This window comes from Palaemon carinicauda, chromosome 9, assembly GCF_036898095.1.
Source record: "Palaemon carinicauda isolate YSFRI2023 chromosome 9, ASM3689809v2, whole genome shotgun sequence".
Lineage (NCBI taxonomy): Eukaryota > Metazoa > Arthropoda > Malacostraca > Decapoda > Palaemonidae > Palaemon > Palaemon carinicauda.
This window is the reverse complement of record NC_090733.1, coordinates 161,771,562-161,791,540: the sequence shown is the minus strand read 5'-3', so window position 1 is coordinate 161,791,540 and position 19,979 is coordinate 161,771,562. Positions and strand designations below refer to the sequence as shown.

General features: G+C 46.9%; 1 protein-coding gene across 1 annotated transcript in view; it reads left to right on the top strand.

Moving 5' to 3' along the window:
- Positions 1-1,699: 1,699 nt before the first annotated feature.
- The window catches only part of RecQ4 (RecQ4 helicase), a 122,603-nt gene continuing 104,323 nt past the window's right edge, over positions 1,700-19,979 (top strand). Inside the window, exon 1 of the mRNA XM_068380727.1 lies at positions 1,700-1,831. The gene's annotated coding sequence lies outside the window, so the exon portion shown is untranslated. The remainder of the gene's footprint in view (positions 1,832-19,979) is intronic.

Here is a 19,979-nt window from a genome sequence, read left to right as displayed (position 1 = left end):
AACTGGGAGCAACAATAAATATAAAGAGTGGGGCACCACAGGGGTGCATACTATCCCCAACAATTTCTATAATCTACACAGCAGATATGCCAACCACCCCCGAATATGCCATAAACTATGCCTATGCAGATGATATAACACAATTAATAATGCATCCTACAAATTCCAAAAGATTTTAAGAAATAAAAAACGAATGAGATCAAAAGAATAAATGATTACGAAAAGAAGAGGAAAATTAAAACAAACAGCAACAAATTCCAACTCTTATCAATATCAAGAAATAAACCAGCACCAATAACAGTAAACAACATAACGATTCATTTCAACAACGAAGTTAAAATCCTTGGTCTCTCTATCAAAAGAACTGGCATTAGCTGCAATATTAAACAAATACTCCAATTGGCAAAACACAGAAAAGGAACATTGAAACGTTTCAAACTATTGGATAAAAACAAGAAAAAATCTCCACAAAAGCGTAATACGACTTTTTCGAATATCCAATAGCACCAGCATGCACAATGGCTCAATCAAAGATGGAAAACCCTACATAAATTCCAAATTGGAAGCATACTCGGCCTAAACCATAATAATAATAGTAATAATAATAATAATAATAATAATAATAATAATAATAATAATAATAATAATAATAATAATAATAATAATAATAATAATAATAATAATAACGTTAATGAAAACTACGAAACACTCCATAACACATACAATCTCGAACCAGTAAACGTCGGGTACCACAAAAGAGCCACACAAGCCTGGGAAAGATGAAAAAACATTTAGTCATTTACCCAGACCTTTCAACAACCAGTGAGGAAATAACACTAAACACAAAACAAGCATTCCTGGTGGAAAAGAATAACTCCTTTCATTGCTCAGGACGAACCAAATCCAGAGTATTAAAATAAGACAAAAGTAGACAAACAAATAAATAAACAAGCCCCAGAAACTAAATAATCATGAAAACACGTCTCTTGGAGGGTGGCAAGAGAACTCACCTGGAAGTCCACAAAAAAAAAAAAAAAAAGCTATTAGGTCTACCCCAAGCTTTTCACCTCCCACTGTACTTGAATTTAACACTTCCCTCCAATCTTTCTAATCCTAATCCCCCACCTATCCTATCCCCCTATACTGTAGCTGTGTACACTGTATATGTGGATGAGAGCATGACGACGGGTAGATGGATGTTGGTTTGAGGCATGCTCTTCGCACTCCCCCAAGAGAACATTAGTTTAGCAAACGTTCAGATGGGCAGTGCAATACACTAGAAGAGTTGGAAGACCCAGGCCTATGTGACCGAGGACTATGAAGCGAGAAGTAGGAGACGATGAATGTAGAGGTATTGAATTAAAAGCTCAAGATAGAGGCGACTGGTGAAATCTAACCAAGGCCCTTTGCGTCAATACGCGTAGGAGGAGAGAATTGTGATGATGAAGACAAAGATCACTGGCTAGTATGTTAAGGTACACAGTATCTACGTTATAAAACAGCATTCTTGGGATTAACTGGATTATGACATTTATGAGGGTTTTGTAAATTTGAAGTAGGCGGGGGAGCTTGGGTTTGTTCCAGTAATATAGAATTAACTAATTATTTTAGCAAATAACGTATTTTTTAAATAATTTTGTAAATGAAATAGTAAATATGATTTTAATCAAATAATTCCGTCAAAATATAATATTGTAGCTCAAACTAAGGTAAATGTTTAATCTGTTTTAGAAACCTTCCCAGGTTTGCCCTCGATTAATAGAAACGTAAACACTCGTTCGAAAAGTGTCAAATACTTCCGTAATTTAACGTTGAGTTTACAAAACCATAGGTAAGCATATAGATTTTACTGTAACTGGTAGCTTGTACTTGTACCATTCATCTCATATTAAATGGTTTTAGAAGCTAATCAAGAGGCTAACGGCTTTGGACTTATGATATTTCATTCAGCCATCAGCTGTGTTGGAAGTTTAGCCAATGTTGGCGCGTAAAGCCTTAATTGTTTCAATGTTGAATTTGCATGTCTTTCAGTATTTTAATTCAAGTTTCAATGTCGAATTTCTTGCATGTCTTTCAGAATTTTAATTCAAGTTTCAATGTTGACTTTCTTGCATGTCTCTCAGAATTTTAATTCAAGTTTCAATGTTGAATTTGCGTGCCTTTCAAAATTATAATTCAAGTTCTGAACATCTCTTTTTAGTGAAATGGCATTATGGCAAGCCTCCTATGTTTATCGTTTGATTGTTCAGGTGGTCAATTTGTTCATGATTGCATAATTGCATAACATTGGCGAACATTGCGTTGCCGTATATCGGTAGACCTACCAATGATGAATATTGTTTTCGTAATGTTTTTAACGTAATTTTATCACAGTGTTTATATTTACCCATTACCCCTGTTTTACATTACTTAAAAATATTCTTCCTTTTCTTAGGAAACAAGATGGATATACTGTATAGTTGCACCTGGCTTATATTATGTATCTTCTGGAAGTCTAGAGAAAAGTGCTACCTGAAGGGTAAAGTTGTATTGTATTACAGGGTGTGATTTTCGCACAGAAAATATATGATTTCCTATAGTAAATAACGTGATTTAACCGAATTTGACCTTCATTTCAACCGGAATCAAACAGATCAACCAATCCGACTAACTTTAAGGTGACGAATTGGTTGATGTTATTACGGATGAAATGAAGGTGAAAACCGGTTAAATCACGTTATTTATTATAGGAAATATCTTTTCTGTGCGAAAATCACACCCTGTACTACAATACAAATTTACCAAATATCACATATGTTGTGTTAAAATATTTAAATATAAGAACTTGTTCAACGTTGTCACTTCTCTTACGAATGTACTGAGAACGATAACATTAGCAACGTTACCAATGATTCACAGTACTACCAACGATGACGAATGGTACACAGAGTTACCAACGACACGATGACATTACTAGCGGTAGAAATGCTTAATATTTCCATACATATTTTAAATAATTTTTCCATATAACTTACACAATATATAAAAAGTCCAAAAAGGGCACAGAACCTAACAAACACACCTAACCTTGCCTAGAAGTACCCCGGTCACAAAACACATATAATGACTACAGGTATTGAGGAGTGACTTACATTTATGAAACAGTACTACCAACGATGACGATTGGTACACAGAGTTACCAACAACACGATGACATTACTAGAGGTAGAAATGCTAAATATTTCCATACGTATTTTAAATAATTTTTCCATATAACTATTACACAATATATAAAAAGTACAAAAAGGGCACAGAACCTAACAAACCCACCTAACCTTGCCTAGAAGTACCCCGGTCACAAAACACATATAATTATTATTGAGGAATAACTTTTATGAAGAAAATGACGAAACTTGTGGCTACCATGGGGGTAGACGACTTTTCCCCAAAAATGCACCTTTATAGGCAGTAACGACGTTTCTTCTTAGTTTTAGGTATGATGGATTCAGAATTGCAATAAAACACGTGAATGTCTTTCCTATAAGATAACAGAGAACGGCACTTGGGGCACTGTAAACGTTGAGGAATTACGTTGTGTGATTTAAGGAAATAATCAACATTAACTGAAGAATCATAAAAATCACCATGGAATTTAGCCACTGCTTTTAGGTACGGAATACTGCAGCCGTTACAAGTTTCTATAACTTCATCGAAAAATACGAAAAAATAAATCGCACTTGAAATGACGAACGCCTTACTGGGTCAAAGGTTACAACGCAAAAGGCATTGGAGGAAAGGGTATGAACACACCTCTCAAATAGATAAAGGAAGGGGGGGGGGATGGTAGGGAGATATCTGAATAGGCATCTGTTGGTGATTGGTTAAGGGAAAAACAAAGAACACTAGCGGGTAAACATGAATGAACTAAATAAGGAAACTAGTCCAGAGAAAGTATTTATGGGAAACAGAGGAGTGAAAAGGAAATAACCAAAGAAAAGAAATAAAAATAATATAGGAAGATAAAATGGAATGAATGATAAATAATATTGAATGGGAATATAAAATGAGATGATTTTACCGTGAATGAACTGGATAGGGAAACTAGTCCAGAGCAAGTATTTATGTGAAACTGGGGAGAGAAAAGGAAATAACCAAAGAATTAAACCCAATATAGGAAGATAAAATGGAATGTATGATAAATAATATTGAATGGGAATATAAAATTAGATGATAATACGATAATAAAAAGAGTAATTGGGGGAGGGAAAACTTCTGCGCAGGGGGAGTGATATTTGCGCAGACCGAAAACTGGTATGCACGAACGTACGTACAAATGGGTGCTAATGTACATTTGATCTACATCAGACGTTGGCAGCACTGGTTACTGTATTTTTTCATGAAATAATCTTTGAAACGGCTCCTCCAAAGTTTATCCAGTTATACTGTTTTGTATTTTCCTCCGGTTATAATACATACAAGAAGGTAATGTATAGAGAAGAAAAGGCTTGTTTTACGTTTATATATCGATTCCCCAGTATGTTTTCCCCACCCAAAACCCCGAGTTCCCACTGGGGGTCCCCCATTATCGGAGGATATAGATGTACATATATTTCTGAAACTATTCATTTGCGACGGGAACGAGTGTTATTTTCGAAAAGAGCGTAATTTTTTCTATAAGAAAAAGTAGTTGATTTCCTAGGTTACATTGCCCTGTAATACACTACAATGAAACCACATGGAGTATCGGATTTGATTGATAGAAGTAAATCCATAGAAACTACCCAGTAATGTTTATATAATCATATTCCCAACCTCTTGTAGTATATCCTACAGTTAGTTAGGACCTCCGTAGGAAATCAGTCTTGGAGCTAATGTTGTGTACTGCTATCAAATAGAAAATGTCATTAAAAATCCCATTTTCTATGCTGTTGTATCGATATAGTGTCTGCTGTTAGGACACTTGCTGGCTTCTGTGACTAAATAAAATCACAGGAATACATACTAGCCTAAGATACTCCACATAACCAGACTTAGGGGTTAGTGTCCTCACTAAGGGCCCAATTTTAGTTAACAACTTAAGATGCATCAATCATAGTGTACTAACATCATTGAAAATCTGGCAATACAGTATTTTAAATATAAATGATTTATCAGATGGGACCATTTTTGGAAGAGGGAGGATTCATTGAAACAATGATTTTTTCAAGAAGAAATATATCAAGAGATATATGGTGTGTCTGCCATTCTACATTCTACCCTCAAGGTTTTGGGTGGGGGAAACCCAAAAAACAATGTAGAGTATTAGTCTGAATGGTGCGAAATTAACAAATCTCTACACAGTCACTTCCAGAAGTACAGTACATCATTTGTGCATAACAAAAAATTATGTCAAGAACATTTATAATGTATTTGAATATATCATTGAAATCTACAAGGATGTATCCTTAACCTCACTCAGGGTCCTCGTTTTGTTTGGAGATGGACTCTCAGCTAAGCTGACGTAGCATGTTGTAAATTAAATGAGTAACAGGGAGGTGTCTAAAATTAACTTAGGGCGCCATCTCCTTGACTGGACACCTCACTCGCATCAAACAGGAACCCCCCTTAGTACCTGGTCTTTTGCCTAGATTTTACAATCTTCTGATCCTAATCCAATCTATGTCTCAATACACTAGTTAGTCATAGCCGATATATAACCTAAAGACACATCTCACAATGTTTACTAGGTAACCCAGCATCTTATATACTGTAATGTGAAAAGAAAAACAGATAAGAAAATTATATGCAATTTGTGACCTTAGAAATAGGGGGGTATAATAATTTAGTAGAAAACCAAATCACAAGAGTGTGCTACTAATCAATAAAAAGTTCTGCCTTGCCAGTAAATGTCACACAGAAATCGCAATGGCTCAAATAACACTTTGTACGGGAGGTATGCAACTAGCATTCCTATGTTCTATACATCAGTATTGTATGATACACTACCCTCTGCTCACAGAGGCACTGAGGAAACTCCCCACACTTCACGGTCTACTCAGACAACCACACAAAGATATTTCATCAAGCAATTCCTTTGCTTCATCTTCACACTAGTAGGTTAACCAGTAATTGCTAGAAAAGAGAGGCTTTTTGACAGCAGTTGCGAAGAGAATGGCGGGATACCTCCTTGAGTCGTCTGCTTGTGTATATCAGGCAAAGTGGTCCATCTTTTGTTGTTGGTGTTTTGGACTGGGTATCGTTCCTCTTAGTTCCACCATTAACCCAATAGTGGAGTTCTTATTATACCCTTTGGGAGAAAAACTTTGGTTGGGATGGCAGTGAAAGGCTATCGCTTGGCCTTGAGCCTCATCTTTAAGCTGCATATAAGTTAATGTGGTCCCATACTAACAAACCTTCCGTTATTTTTGTTAACTATCTTTCGGAGAAGCTGGAAGATAGCCATTAGACTAAAAGGAGCGAGGTGGCATCCCTGCTTAACCACTTGAGTGGGTGGGTAGACAGGGGGTGGCTGGGGGTTACCCAGCCGCCTATATATACTCTCACAGCTGTGAGCTATGTCAATTTTTACTTTTGGCTCTCTCTCCTCCAAAGGCTGTCGTTGGACTTTATAATTTTTGCCGTAAGAAGAAGGTGAAGGGCTATCTCTCTCTCTCTCACTTATTTATATATATTGGCCTACCATCACCTGTCCCTCTGTAAGTCCTGCTTGCAATCAAAAAGTGACATAGCTTACAGCTGTGAGACTACATATAGGCAGCTGGGTACCCTGCAGCCACCCCCTGCCTACTCACTCAATTGGTTAGGCAGGGTTACCACCTCGCACTTTTAGTCTAATGGCTACCTTCCAGCTTCGCTGAAATATAATCCACATAAATAACTACAGGTTTGTATTAGGGAAAAATACAAATTGTCTTCGAATTTGTCATATTTCTTTCTCGACAGAGTTGTATCTATTCATATGAAATTTTGAGCGCACATGCTCTCAATCAGAAGTCAGACCACCTCCTTGGAATGAAGTAAAAGTCCTATGTTCACTGAAAGAAGCCCCTTAAGAACCTCTTCATCAATCCTCAAATCGAGACTTGACTCTTGAAGACAGACCCTTCTAGCTTTGGCCTTTGCAAAGAGAATCAGTGAGGTTCGTGGTCTGTCCTATGACATCGCCCATTCAAGGGTGATGTCTATATTGACAGCCAATAATCTTTTTTTTTTGCTTTTTCTTCTTGACAGAGTGTTTGGAAGTTGGCCTCTATTATGCAGAAGTGTCCCGGATTACCTGACCGCCCTTGCGGAACTTATATATCGGCAGTGGACACAGACCCTCACACCTTGTGTAGGGGCCAACGGTGTGAAAGAAATAAAGTGTGTGGTGAGTGTAGGGAGTGGTCTACCTCCCAGTGGGAGAGGTTTACCCGGCGCTGGAAGAAGACCAAAAGGGATAATTCTCCTTCAATGGTTCCCTTGAAGAGAGAAAATCTCAAGGGCTCTTCCTCCGTAGCCCAAACCTCCTCCGAAGCTCCCACTCGATCGGTCTCTTCCGAGAGGCCGTCGAGTGGTAGCGTAGGCCGCAGTTCTGTCAACCGATCTCGGGGTTTGGGAGAGGGAGTTGCCTCCCATAGCAAGGCAGCTCCTCCTCCTCCCCCAGGGAAGGATTTTAATTTTGATAATAATGTGTCTAACAATGATTTATTACAGCTTTGGGCTTCCTTGGGGCTTCAGGGCTCGCCCTCCAAGGAAGCCCTGTTTGACATGATCAGGTTGGGAGCAGCTGTCAAACAGTCGCCGGCAGTAGCAGAGGTTGATCCTCTGTCTATTGTCGACGTTGTTGTGGCAGAGGCTTCTGACGAGTTAGGTCAAACCCCTGCTGCGGTTGTTGATGTAGCGGAAGGCTTAGTTCCCCCCTCCGAACATCCTTCGAGGGAGGAGCTAAGTCCAACGGTCTCTCCTGCAGGTGTTTCTCCCCTTCGGGGGAGTGCACTAACAGAGACTCCTCTTTGGAGGACTGCCGATGGTCTGCCTGCTGCCAGAGGTCATATCAGACGTAAAGCTCGTCCTCCTCTTTGCCGTAGAGGCCTTCCTTCACCCCACAAGGGTGTTAGGAACCGCCTCTTCGGGTCTTCATCTTCGCAGTCCCCCGCAGAGGATCCTCCACACCGTGCTCTGACCGTTCCTGCTGCATCCCTGGACCTCTCCGCAGATCGTTCGCGATCTCCTTCTCTTGCCAGACCTGCTTACCTGCCGCCACCGTTTCTGGCCGCTGATGCGCTGTGGGCGCCCACACATCCCGTTATTAAACGGGCACCGGTCCCTTCGGGGCAAAAGGGGCTTTCTCACAATGTGAATAAGTCCCTTAAGCGCCAGGTATCCCCTGCGTGCCAACGTTCTCCTGCTGCACTCAAGAGTTCTCCTGTTCCTGAGACAACGCACCAGCGCTCACCTGCGCGCCATTGATCTGTTCGCCAGCGATCTTCACCTCGCCAGGGCACATCTGCGCGCCCTCATCCTGCTACGCACCATGCACGCCCACGATCTCCTGCGCGCCCACGATCTCCTGCTCGCCAGCGCTCCAGCGTTCTCCTGCGCGCCCACGATCTTCGGATCTGGGCGCAGGAGGGAAGATTCCTTCTTCTTCTCGCCAGCGATCTCCTGCACTACACCTAACACCGACGCTCCGTCGGAACCCGCCTGCTCGCCAGCCTTCTCCTACGCGCCGACGCGCACAGTGTCCACCGCGCGCACCTGCGTGTTATCATGCGCGCCCACGCGCTAAGGGTATTTCCCCTACGCGTGCGCGCCCAACGCTTTCGCCTTCTAGAGCTCGTCGGGACCCTGCGCCCACGCGCGCGTGAGCAATCACCTCCGCGCGCGAACGCTTATTCAACCTACTGCGCACACTCCAGAACGCGCCCCTGCGTGCCACCAATCGCCTGTGCGCCCACACGCTCCATCTCTTGTGCACCATCGCTCGCCAACGCGCCCCCCCTTCTGGCGCGCCATCGCTCGCCATCATCCCCGCGCGCCTGCATCCGTGCGTGCATGTGCTAACGTTCGCTCGCGCGCTAAGAAGGCAAGACCTCATTGCGCGAGCGCCAGCACGAAACCCAGCGTGATTCCCAGTGGGATTCATAGGGCGAGTTTATGCGCGAAGCGACAGGAACACGTGCAACCAGGTCTTCATCATCGCGTCCCCCCCCTCCCCCTGCGCGCAAAGCTGTGGATAGGTCCAAGGTCCAACCATTGTCTCATTCTTCTTTTCAGGCAGACCCTGTTGTAATATCTACTCCTAAGGATCGCCCGGTCCCTTTCCCTCCAGAGGGAGTCACTGACAGTGCTACTGTCAGTAAGCAGCCATGGTTCGGGTCCATTGTCAGAGCTGTCATGCAGGCTTTTAAACCTGCCTTCTCTGAAATGGGCCTTAAATCAATGGCAGCTTCGACCCCCCTGAAGAGAAAGCGAGGAGTAGACATCGTGGTGACGTCTCCTAGGGCCAAGCTGGCTCCTCGGAAGTCCTTGAGGAAGGCTCCCTCTCCCCCCCAGACCTTCTCTCCCTCCCCTGTGGACGAAGATTTCCCGTCCTCAGGGGATTCCACCGAGGTGAGGCGTTCTCCCATCGCACCAATGGGAGAAACCCCACCCCGTGTAGGAGAGTCGTCCCGGGTAGGTGCGGAGAAGAGCCCCCCGCCATCGCTACTAGAGTCCTGTATCCTTCCCAGGAGGGAAACGAAGGACTCAAAGACCATCCCGAAGTCGTCCTCAAGGATTCTTCCAGAGCCAACCAAACCCGCAGAGAACGTCCACGAGTCCCCCCAAGAAGAGCCTTTGGGGACAGGAGACTTTGCTGCCAGTCCTTCAGGAGGGGAGCCACAGGAGTCAGAACATGCTTTCTGGCTTTCTGGCAGGTTCTAACCCTGATGAGGAATCTCAACGGGTTCCCAGATCCTGAGATTCCCCCTCGAGAGGGCAAGGACACGGTCCTGGACAGAGTCTTTGGCACCCAGAAACCTTCTAAGGCCAGTGCGGCTTTGCCCTGGTCCCAAGGGGTGAAGAGTGCCAGGGACAAGGTTGAGGGCCAGCTCTCCGAGCTCGCTTCCTCCAGCTGGTCCAGTGCCGGCAACAAACTCCTCCCGCCTCCTCGAGTCCATCAGAGGAGGTACTTCGAGATCATGGGGGAGTCTTGCTTAGCTCTTCCCTTGCACCACTCTATGGAAGAGCTTACCAGGGGAGTCCCTCTAGAGAGGCTCTCCAGCCGGCAAGTGTCCTTCTCGGCGACGGAGATCCTTAGTCAGGAGAAGGTCGTGAAGTGTGCCATGCAGGCTACTTCGTGGCTAGACGTCTGGCTAGGGTCTCTCGGCATCCTGATACGTTCCGAGGATCTGTCCAAAGAAAGTACCAGGAAGGCCTTGGAGACCTTCCTACTTTCGGGCACGCGCACCATCGAGTTTCTGGCCCATCAAGTCTCGAACTTTGGGCCAATTCCATTCTGAAACGACGTGATGCCGTGGCCGAGAGGTTCCACACGAAGGTCCCCAGCGTCGAGGTCAGTAGGCTCAGACATTCTTCCCTCTTGGGAAAGAATCTGTTTGAGCCCAAAGACGTGGAACAGGCAGCTGAGAGGTGGAGGAAGTCCAACCAGGACTCTCTCCTACATAGGGCTCTTACATCTAAGCCCTATAAACCTCCAGCACCCCAACAACCTCGCCCGTCTAAGACGACGAAACCGGCAGTGGCAGCAAAGGCAACGGTGTCGAAGCCCTTTCCTGTCAAAGACAAGAAAGGCAAGAAGTCCTCTAGGGGAGGAAAAAATCCTAGAGGGAGTGGCCGAGGCCGCAAACGGTAAGATTGGCAATCCCCCTGCATGTCCACCAGTGGGGGGATGCCTACAAAGTTGCGCAATCAGGTGGCAGCAACTCGGGGCCGATTCCTGGACGATTTCTGTAATCAGTCAGGGATATCGCATCTCGTTCACAACATCTCTACCTCCCCTGACAGCGGATCCAGTGTCTTTGAGCTCCTTTGCCATGGGATTGGCAAGGGACCAAGCCCTACGGGCAGAAGTCGAGACCATGTTAAAGAAGGATGCTCTCCAGGAGGTCGTCGACGGCTCTCCAGGCTTCTTCAGTCGACTCTTTCTTGTAAAAGAGAAAGCGAGGAGTAGACATCGTGGTGACTTCTCCTAGGGCCAAGCTGGCTCCTCGGAAGTCCTTGATGCTGGAGACCAGTCATCGACCTCTCGGGTCTGAACAGGTTTGTCAAACAAACCCCGTTCAGCATGGAGACGGCAGACACAGTCAGACTTGCAGTGAGATCACAAGACTTCAAGTGTACACTGGACCTGAAGGACGCGTACTTCCAGATCCCAGTCCATCCGTCTTCAAGGAAGTACTTAAGATTCAGCCTAGACAACAAGATCTACCAGTTCAAGGTGCTGTGTTTCGGTCTCTCCACAGCACCTCAGGTTTTCACCAGAGTGTTCTCCTGATTTCATCATGGGCACACAGGATCGCCATCCGTCTCCTCCGTTATCTGGACGATTGGCTGATCCTAGCAGACTCGGAGTCGACCCTTCCTCGACACCGAGACAAACTTCTGGGACTTTGCCATGATCTAGGAATCATGGTAAATCTCGAGAAGTCCTCTCTGCTTCCGACTCAACGACTAGTATATTTAGGCATGATCTTGGACACCAATCTCCACAAAGCCTTCCCATCAGACAACAGGATAGCAAGGCTGAGGAGGGTCGCAGATCCTTTCCTCAGACAAGAAGAACTCCCAGCCCAATCGTGGTTACGTCTCCTTGGTCACCTTTCATCCCTGGCCCGTCTAGTTCCGAATGGTCGCCTCAGGATGAGATCCCTACAATGGCGACTCAAGTCTTGGTGGAATCAGGGACACGATTCCCCAGATGTCATGGTTCCTATAGGGCCTTCGGAACGGACGGATCTGACGTGGTGGGTGACAGACGAGAACCTACGGAAGGGAGTGGATCTTCTCGTCTTCCCCCCGGATTTGATGCTGTTCTCAGACGCCTCAAAGAAAGGGTGGGGGCCCCACGTTCTGAACCACAGGACCTCAGGCCTGTGGTCAGAATCAGAAAAGTGCCTCCACATAAACCTGCTAGAAATGAAGGCCGTCTTCCTGGCCCTTCAACAGTTCCAACAATACCTGGCGGGCCACTCCGTGGTGGTGATGAGCGACAACACCACAGTAGTGGCTTACATCAACAAGCAGGGAGGTACCTTTTCAGAGCAGCTATCCCATCTTGCAGTAGAGATACTGAGATGGACCGAAGCCCACTCGATTCCACTATCAGCTCGCTTCATTCCAGGAAAGAGGAATGTGCTCGCCGACAGTCTGAGCAGGGCATCCCAGATAGTGAGTACCGAGTGGTCTTTGGATCGTCTAGTAGCCAACAAAGTCCTGACTTTGTGGGGTTCCCCGACTGTGGATCTGTTCGCGACAGCATTGAATTTCAAGCTTCCGCTGTACTGCTCCCCAATCCCGGCCCTGAAGGCACTCTGGCAAGATGCCTTCCAACAACGGTGGGACAACATCGACGTGTACGCCTTTCCCCCGTTCTGTCTGATGAGAAGGGTACTCAACAAGACCAGAATATCGGTCAACCTTTCAAGGACCCTGTTAGCTCCGCTATGGCATCACGCAGAGTGGTTTCCGGACCTTCTGCAGCTCCTAACGGAACTCCCGAGAGAACTCCCTCCACTACGTGAGCTACTCAAACACCCACTCTCCAACATCTTTCACAAGGCCGTGACCTCGCTTCGGCTTCACGCCTGGAGACTATCCAGCAGCACCTCACAGAGAGAGGCTTTTCGCAGCAAGTTGCGGAAAGGATGTCTGGACACCTGCGAAAGTCATCCGCAGGAGTCTACCAGGCAAAGTGGAGAGTTTTCTGTGGTTGGTGTCGTGGAAGGGGTATCTCTCCACTCGATGCCACTATTCCAGCAATAGCAGAGTTCCTTGTGTACTTGCGGGAAGAAATGCGCCTTTCAGTCTCGGCAGTGAAAGGCTATTGCTCAGCCTTAAGTCTTGCCTTAAGACTCAAAGGAATGGACATTTCCTCTTCGCTAGAACTTTCCCTACTCATACAAAGTTATGAACTTACCTGCCCTCAGTCGGAAGTGAGACCTCCTCCATGGAACGTGGTTCGAGTTCTCAGGTCTCTTAAGAGGCCTCCCTTCGAACCATTACGCCAGGCTTCTGATCGCCACCTGACTTGGAAGACGGTGTTCCTACTTGCTCTGGCTTCGGCCAAGCGAGTCGGTGATCTTCATGGTCTCTCATATGACATCGCCCATTCAAGGGGATGGGGGGAGGTAACGTTCAAATTCGTCCCTGAGTTTGTTGCCAAGACTCAGAATCCAGGAGTGCCGGACCCTCGGTTTGACTCTTTCCGGATCTCGAGTCTCCGTTCTGTAACAGATGACCCAGACCGTCTCCTACTATGCCCAGTTAGGAGTCTGAGGCTCTATCTTAAGAGAACAGCTGCAGTTCGTCCCCAGGTGCAAGCACTGTTTGTTAGCACCGGGAGGACAAAGAGAAGGATCACTAAGAATACCATCTCAGCCTGGATTCGCAGGGTTATCCATCATTCCCCGAATCCCGACCCTTCTCCGTCACGTCGCCCTAGAGCACATGATGTCAGGGGCATAGCTACGTCCCTGGCCTTCAAGAAGAACTACTCAGTGACGCAGGTTTTACAAGCAGGGGTGTGGAAGCGTCAGACGACCTTCACAGCCCACTACCTGCAAGACGTGACCCACAGGAGGCTCGATACGTTCTCTATCGGCCCTGTGGTGGCTGCACAACAGCTGGTTTAAACCTCAGGCTCCTTAATGGACAAGTAGCAGAGGGTTGAGGGCATTGTTACCCGGTTTTAGTCTGCATGAATGAAAAGGTATGCCTGGCCCTTATTCTTTTCTTCATTCTACCCTCTCTTGGGGAAAGCAGCATCCTGGGTTCTCTGCACAGCTGACCTTAAACCACTGCAGGTAAACCATGTTCCCTTGTGTTCCTAGTATTAAGTTAATACTTTCACGTTCCCATACCCTGACGAAGTGGTATTGGGAGAGTCCTAGCCTTAAAGTTCCATATATATATATATATGTATGTATGTATGTATGTATGAAAAATTCTTAATGTTTATGTATATATATAGAAATGTAAGTTTCCTTTTCAGTGTTTGTGCTGTGCGTGAGATACGTATACGACAGGTTCTCAAGACACTTGCGCAAGGCCAAGGAAGCTTCCCTTCCGACCTCTCCCCTCTTGTCCATCGGTCTTCCCGTTGGCTGATAACCTACCGTTGACTCGACTGCCGCCGTAGGGGAATCGTCATCCTTCAACTGTTGTCTTCGCCTTTCCCTCTTCCTACGGGAAACATATGGATTACTGAGCGAAGGGAGTGTGTCCTCTCAGAGACTGACTACGGTCTTTCTCTTCTCAAGGCCGTTCACCTTTCATGGGCCTCCGACAGTGTACTAACGGGGGGAGCACCTTTCCCGTTCGCGGGTTAGGTTGCGCTTCCGATTGTTTTCTTAATTATTTAAGTGAAATTATAATTGTTTGTAATTCAACTTTTCAGCTTCTTCTCCGTGGGGAACATTTCCCTTCGGAGGATCAGTGGTACTTCCTGTTAGTGAATATTTTTAGCTGATTTAAATAATTGTAATTCTTGTTTTATTAGTTACTCTCCGCTCCCCTTTTCCCGTCAATGTTGACTGGGAAAGGGAGGGCACAGTACTTATTTTATGTTTGTTTCCTCGGTGGTCTCCCTTCCCGTCGCGGACTAGGTGTTCCTCCCGAGGGAATTTTCTGTTACATAATTTATTTTATTTTTCCTCAGTTAGTGATGCAGTTTTCTTTGTTCGACTAAGAGTGGCGATGAAGCAGAGCTGTTCTGATCATGCCTGGGGAATCTGCTATCTCTGCTGTCCCTCGGAGGACGTCATCATGGGCGTCATCCCTTCTCTTAGAAGTACGCCCGTGGTAACACCTGATCAGGTGTTCATCTTCGAGGAACTAGCTCCGACTCCGCTTCCTAAGCTAGCGCTCTTGTCAGACCATCTTAGAGCGCTACCAGGAGGTTTGCTTCCAGGGGTTGGACAACTTTCCCCTCCGAGGGAGAGTTTTCCTCCCAGGTGTGAGGCTGTTTCTCCCTTCCGAGGGAGAACTTACTGCATCGTCTTCATCACTTCATCGACTCCAAGTGCTGCTGCTGTCTTTGCCTAGGCTACGCTCCCCCCTTGCTGAGTCTCTCTTGCTTCGTGGGCGGAGCATAGTCTTAGGCAAGTCTCTCCTGCGAAGTGATCACCTCTCTCGTTCGCGAGAGGGGCCACTCATAGAGATTCCTCTTTGGAGGATTGCTACTGCTGAAGGTCAGCTTGCTGGTTCTCCGGCCCTCATGGACGTCATCTGTTCCTGGACCTTCTCCTGACGACGCTGAAGCTAGTCCTGTTCGCCCTTCCAAAGGGCACATCCCAGTTCCTGATCGTCCTACCAGCTGATCTGCCGACCTACCAGCGCAACCTTGCCACAGAGAGCAACGTTTGCCAGCGCTCACTAGCCAACCTACGATCACCGGCGCAACAGAGCTCACCGAAACCTCTGCGTGCGCCCGCGGAACTTTGGTCTGCTGCTTGCCCAACGATCTCCAACACGCCAGTGCTCTCCTATGTACCAATGATCTCCTGCGCGCCAGTGTCCTCCCGCATACCAGCGCTCTCCTGCGCGCCAAGGTTCTCCTGCGCTCCAGCGCGCTTGCGCCATCGTTGTCCTACGTTCTAGCGCTCGCCTGAGCGCCAACGATCTCTGCGCGCCAGCACTCTTCCGCGCACATGCCAGCAATCTCCCGCGTGTGCCGGCACAGTTTCACACGCGCACCAGCGCTCTTTTATGCCCAAATTCTCGCCCGACCAGTCGCGCGCTTCTGCGCATTCTAGAGAGACTGCACAACACCCTGCACAGTGCCTTACTGCGCGCCAGCGCTCTCCTGCTCACTTGCGTTCTCAGATCCAGCGCTCGCCAATGCGCCAGCTCTTGACAAATAGCCAACGCTCACCTGCGCACCAGCGTTTGCCTGCTTGCCAGCGCTCTTCTGCGCACTTGAGCTCTCAGATCCAGCGCTCTCCTGCGCAGTTGTGCTCTCAGATCCAATGCTCGCCAATGCGCCAGCTCTTGCCAAAGAGCCAGAGCTCACCTGCACACCAGCACTTTCAGATCCAATGCTCGCCAATGCACCAGCTCTTGCCAAAGCGCCAGCGCTCACCTGCTCACCGGCACTTGCCTGCTTGCCAGCGATCTTTTGCGCACTAGCGCTTGCCTGCTCGCCAGCGCGCTTCTGTGCATTCACTGAAAACTCCTCTTCAGCAGAAACTGAGCACCAGCATCATCCTGTGCGCCATCGTTCCAGTACTTTCCTGCACACTCGCGCAATAGGCAAAAAGAATGAAAACCTTTTGACAGGTCACCATTGCCCCATTCCTCTCCCCGCAAACGCATTACAGCATGGCTGCCAGGAAAAGAGGGTAGAGGCTTCACAGAATGGTTCAAGATCCCGAAGATTCCATCTTCCAAGGGGAATCAAACGCATCTACCATTGGTCGAGGCTCCTCACAGGGAACCCTTGGTCCCTTTCTCTTCAGGAGTTTTTCCTGACAGTACCACCGTCAGCAAACATGATCTGAACGTTGCAAACAGCCTATCATTAGCGCAACCAACTGATCGCTAGATCACCGTTTGCTGATCGCTAGCTGTCAATCACCAGATCGCCAATTGCTAGCTCATCTCTCTCTGATCACTGACCTCCAGTCTCGCCAATTACTAATGATCTCCGATTGCTAGCGTACCGATCACCGTTTGCTATTCAATAACCAGTCATCAGCTTGCTGATCACTAGATCGCCGATGGTCAGCTTGTCTTTCTTTGATCATCGACCTCAGCTCACTGTCTCTGACCTGCCAATTGTCAGCTTGCTGATCTTTAGCTCACCGATCACTGGTCCGCGATCGATCGCTGATCATCAATGACTCACTATCACCAACTGACTACCATTAAACCGTTCTGCTGTCTCGCCGTTCACCAGCAGTTCGTGACTTGGACTTACTAATCAACCTCTGCCCGTAGTTCCCTAGATCAGAAGGCATGCAACACATTTCTCGCTACTCGCCGTTCTCCATCACACCAACCCACTAAAGCGATCGTCAAATGATCGATAACCCCCGTCAGCGGCTTGTCAACAGGTGATTATTTGCAAGCACTCTCCAACTGCACAGTAACCACAATACCCAGCCGTTAACAATTGATTAACGTTCGTCAGACTGATGGTGCTCTAAGGAATAGCATCAATCCCATCAGGGCGCATGGTGGGGTTAAGTGTTGCCTTACTTCTATTAGTTAAAGGAGTTCTCTCCCAGGGAAAAATCCTTACACGGGGTATCGCTTCTCATCCTTTACGCCACGAGTCAAGACTCCAGCGTTAACAATCTCCCATGCGAAAGGATCCGCAAGGGGCTGTCCCTTTGGGTCGATGTCCTCACCATTTTGGAGTTCGGACGAGGGCTAAGACCACAGGTCTTCATTTGCATGCTGGACCTAAAGGATGCATACTTCCCAGCCCAAACCATCCATCTTTTAGGAAGGATTGAAGATTCAGTCTAGACAACAAGAAACACCAGTTCAGGGCACTGTGCTTTGGTCTTTCCACAGCATCCATCCTGGACTCACAGGATCGGCTTCTGTCTCCTCTGTTTCTGGACGACTGACTGACCTTAGCAGACTCGGTGGCAACTGTGCATTAGCACCGAAACTTCTTTACCAAGATCGGGGGATCAAGATAAACCTGTGGAAGTCTTCTCTACTTCCCTCTCAGAAGATTGGTGTATCTGGGAGTGATTCTAGACACCAGTCTCGACAAAACCTTCTCATCAAAGACAGGCGTAGAAAAGTCACAAGACCCTTTCTCAAAACGAGAAAAACTCCCAGCCCAGAGTGACTATTATTTTCCTCGGACACCTATCATCTCTGGCCTGTCTAGCCTCCAACTGCCCACTCAATATTTGTTCTCTCCAGGGGCGGCTTGAGTACGATTGGAATCAGGCCTTCGATTCCCCAGACATTCTGACCCCCATGGAACCAGAAGTTTGGATGAACCTCAAGGGATGGGTGTCAGTCGAGAATCTACGGAGTGGTATAACCTTCTCATCCTTCCCCACCCCTTGGACTTGATGCTGTGCTTAGACACATCAAAAGAAGGGAGGAGGGACCATAGTGCTGCACCACACGACCTCAGGCCTCTGGACAGAGTCTGAAAGTACCCTCACTTAAATATCTTAAGAGATGAAGGCCAACTTTCTGGTCTTTCAACAGCCTCATCAGTTCCTAACAGGGCACTTAGTGGTTTGATGAGCGACAACACCACATAGGGGCTCACATCAACAAGCAAGAAGGAACTTGCTCACAGCCTCTTCCCATCTAACAATATAATTACTAAGATGGACCAAAGTCCATTTGGTACCAATGTTAGTCCGCTTCATTCCAGACTAGAGGAATGTGCTTGCCGACAATCGATGCACAGCATCTCAGATAAGGTGTACCGAATGGTCTTTGTATCGCCTTGTAGCCGACAAAGTCCCGACTTTACGGGGTTCTCCAACTATGGATCTGTTCACAACACCCCTAGACCTCAGGCTTCCGCTGCTCCCCAGTCCTAGACCCCAAGGCTGTCTGGCAAGAAGCATGCCAACAATGATGTTTAAGTGTTGTCCCTGTTTTGTCTGGAGAAGATTACTCAAGAAGGCTAGAACATCGGTCAGCCTCTCAAGGGCTCTCATATCTCTGGTATGGCATTACGCAGAACGGTTTCTAAACCTTTTGCAGTTCCTGATAGAGCCTCCAAGAGAACCCTCTCTATATCACAGACAACCACACTTTGACATCTACCACAGGCTATAGCTTTGCTATGATTGTACGCCTGGAGACTACCCAGCACCTCCTCTCTCACAGAGGCTTTACGCAGTAAGTCGTCTGTGGTTGGTGTCATGGGAAAGCGTATCTCTCCTCTCGATACCTCTTTTCCAGCAATAGCGGATTCCTCGAGTATATGCAAGAGGAAAAGACCCCATTTTCAGTTTCAGCAGGTAAAGACGATCACTCAACCTTGAGCCTCGCCTTCAACCTGAAAGGAAGGGACATCCTCTCATCGCTAGATCTTTTCTAACTCGTGCGGACTTACAACTTGACTTTTCCCAGTCGGAATGGAGACCTTCCTCTCGGAATGTGGTTCAAGTTCTCCGGTCTCTAAGGAGACCTCCTTACGTTCCACTTCATCAGGCAAAAAATTTTCACTTGGTTTAGAAGACAGTATTCCTACACACTTTGACAGCGGCCAAACGAGTCGAGGAACTTCATGGTCTCTCTTTTGACATCGCCCATTAATGAGAAGGGTGAAAGGCACCGTTCAGTTTGGTCCCCGAGTATGTCCCCAGACACAGTCTCCAGAGGTGACGGATCCTAGACAAGTCTCCACTTGGTAACTGATGATCCAGATTATCTGTTACTGTACAAGGTATGTGGTTCTACCTCAAGAAAACGGCTACAGCCCACCCTGGTCCCTTCTCTTGTCATCAACACTGGGAGAGACAAAAGGAGGATCACCAAAACATCATCTCTGCTGGATTCACAGTGTCATCAATTACGGCCTGAATCCAGATCCTCATCCAACATGTCGACTCACGATGTCAGGGGCATAACTAAGCCCCTGGCCCTTCTAAGCAGATTACTCTGTGTCGCAGGCTTTACAAGCAAGGGTATGAATGCTCAAGGTGACTTTCACAACCTTTCTCCTGCAAGACGTGACCCACAGGAACTCGTCACGATCTCTATCGGTCCTGGGATGGCTGCACAACAACTGGTTGTATACCTCAAGCTCCTTATTGGACAAGTAGCAGAAGGTTGAGGGCACTGTTACCCGGTTTTAGTCTGCGTGA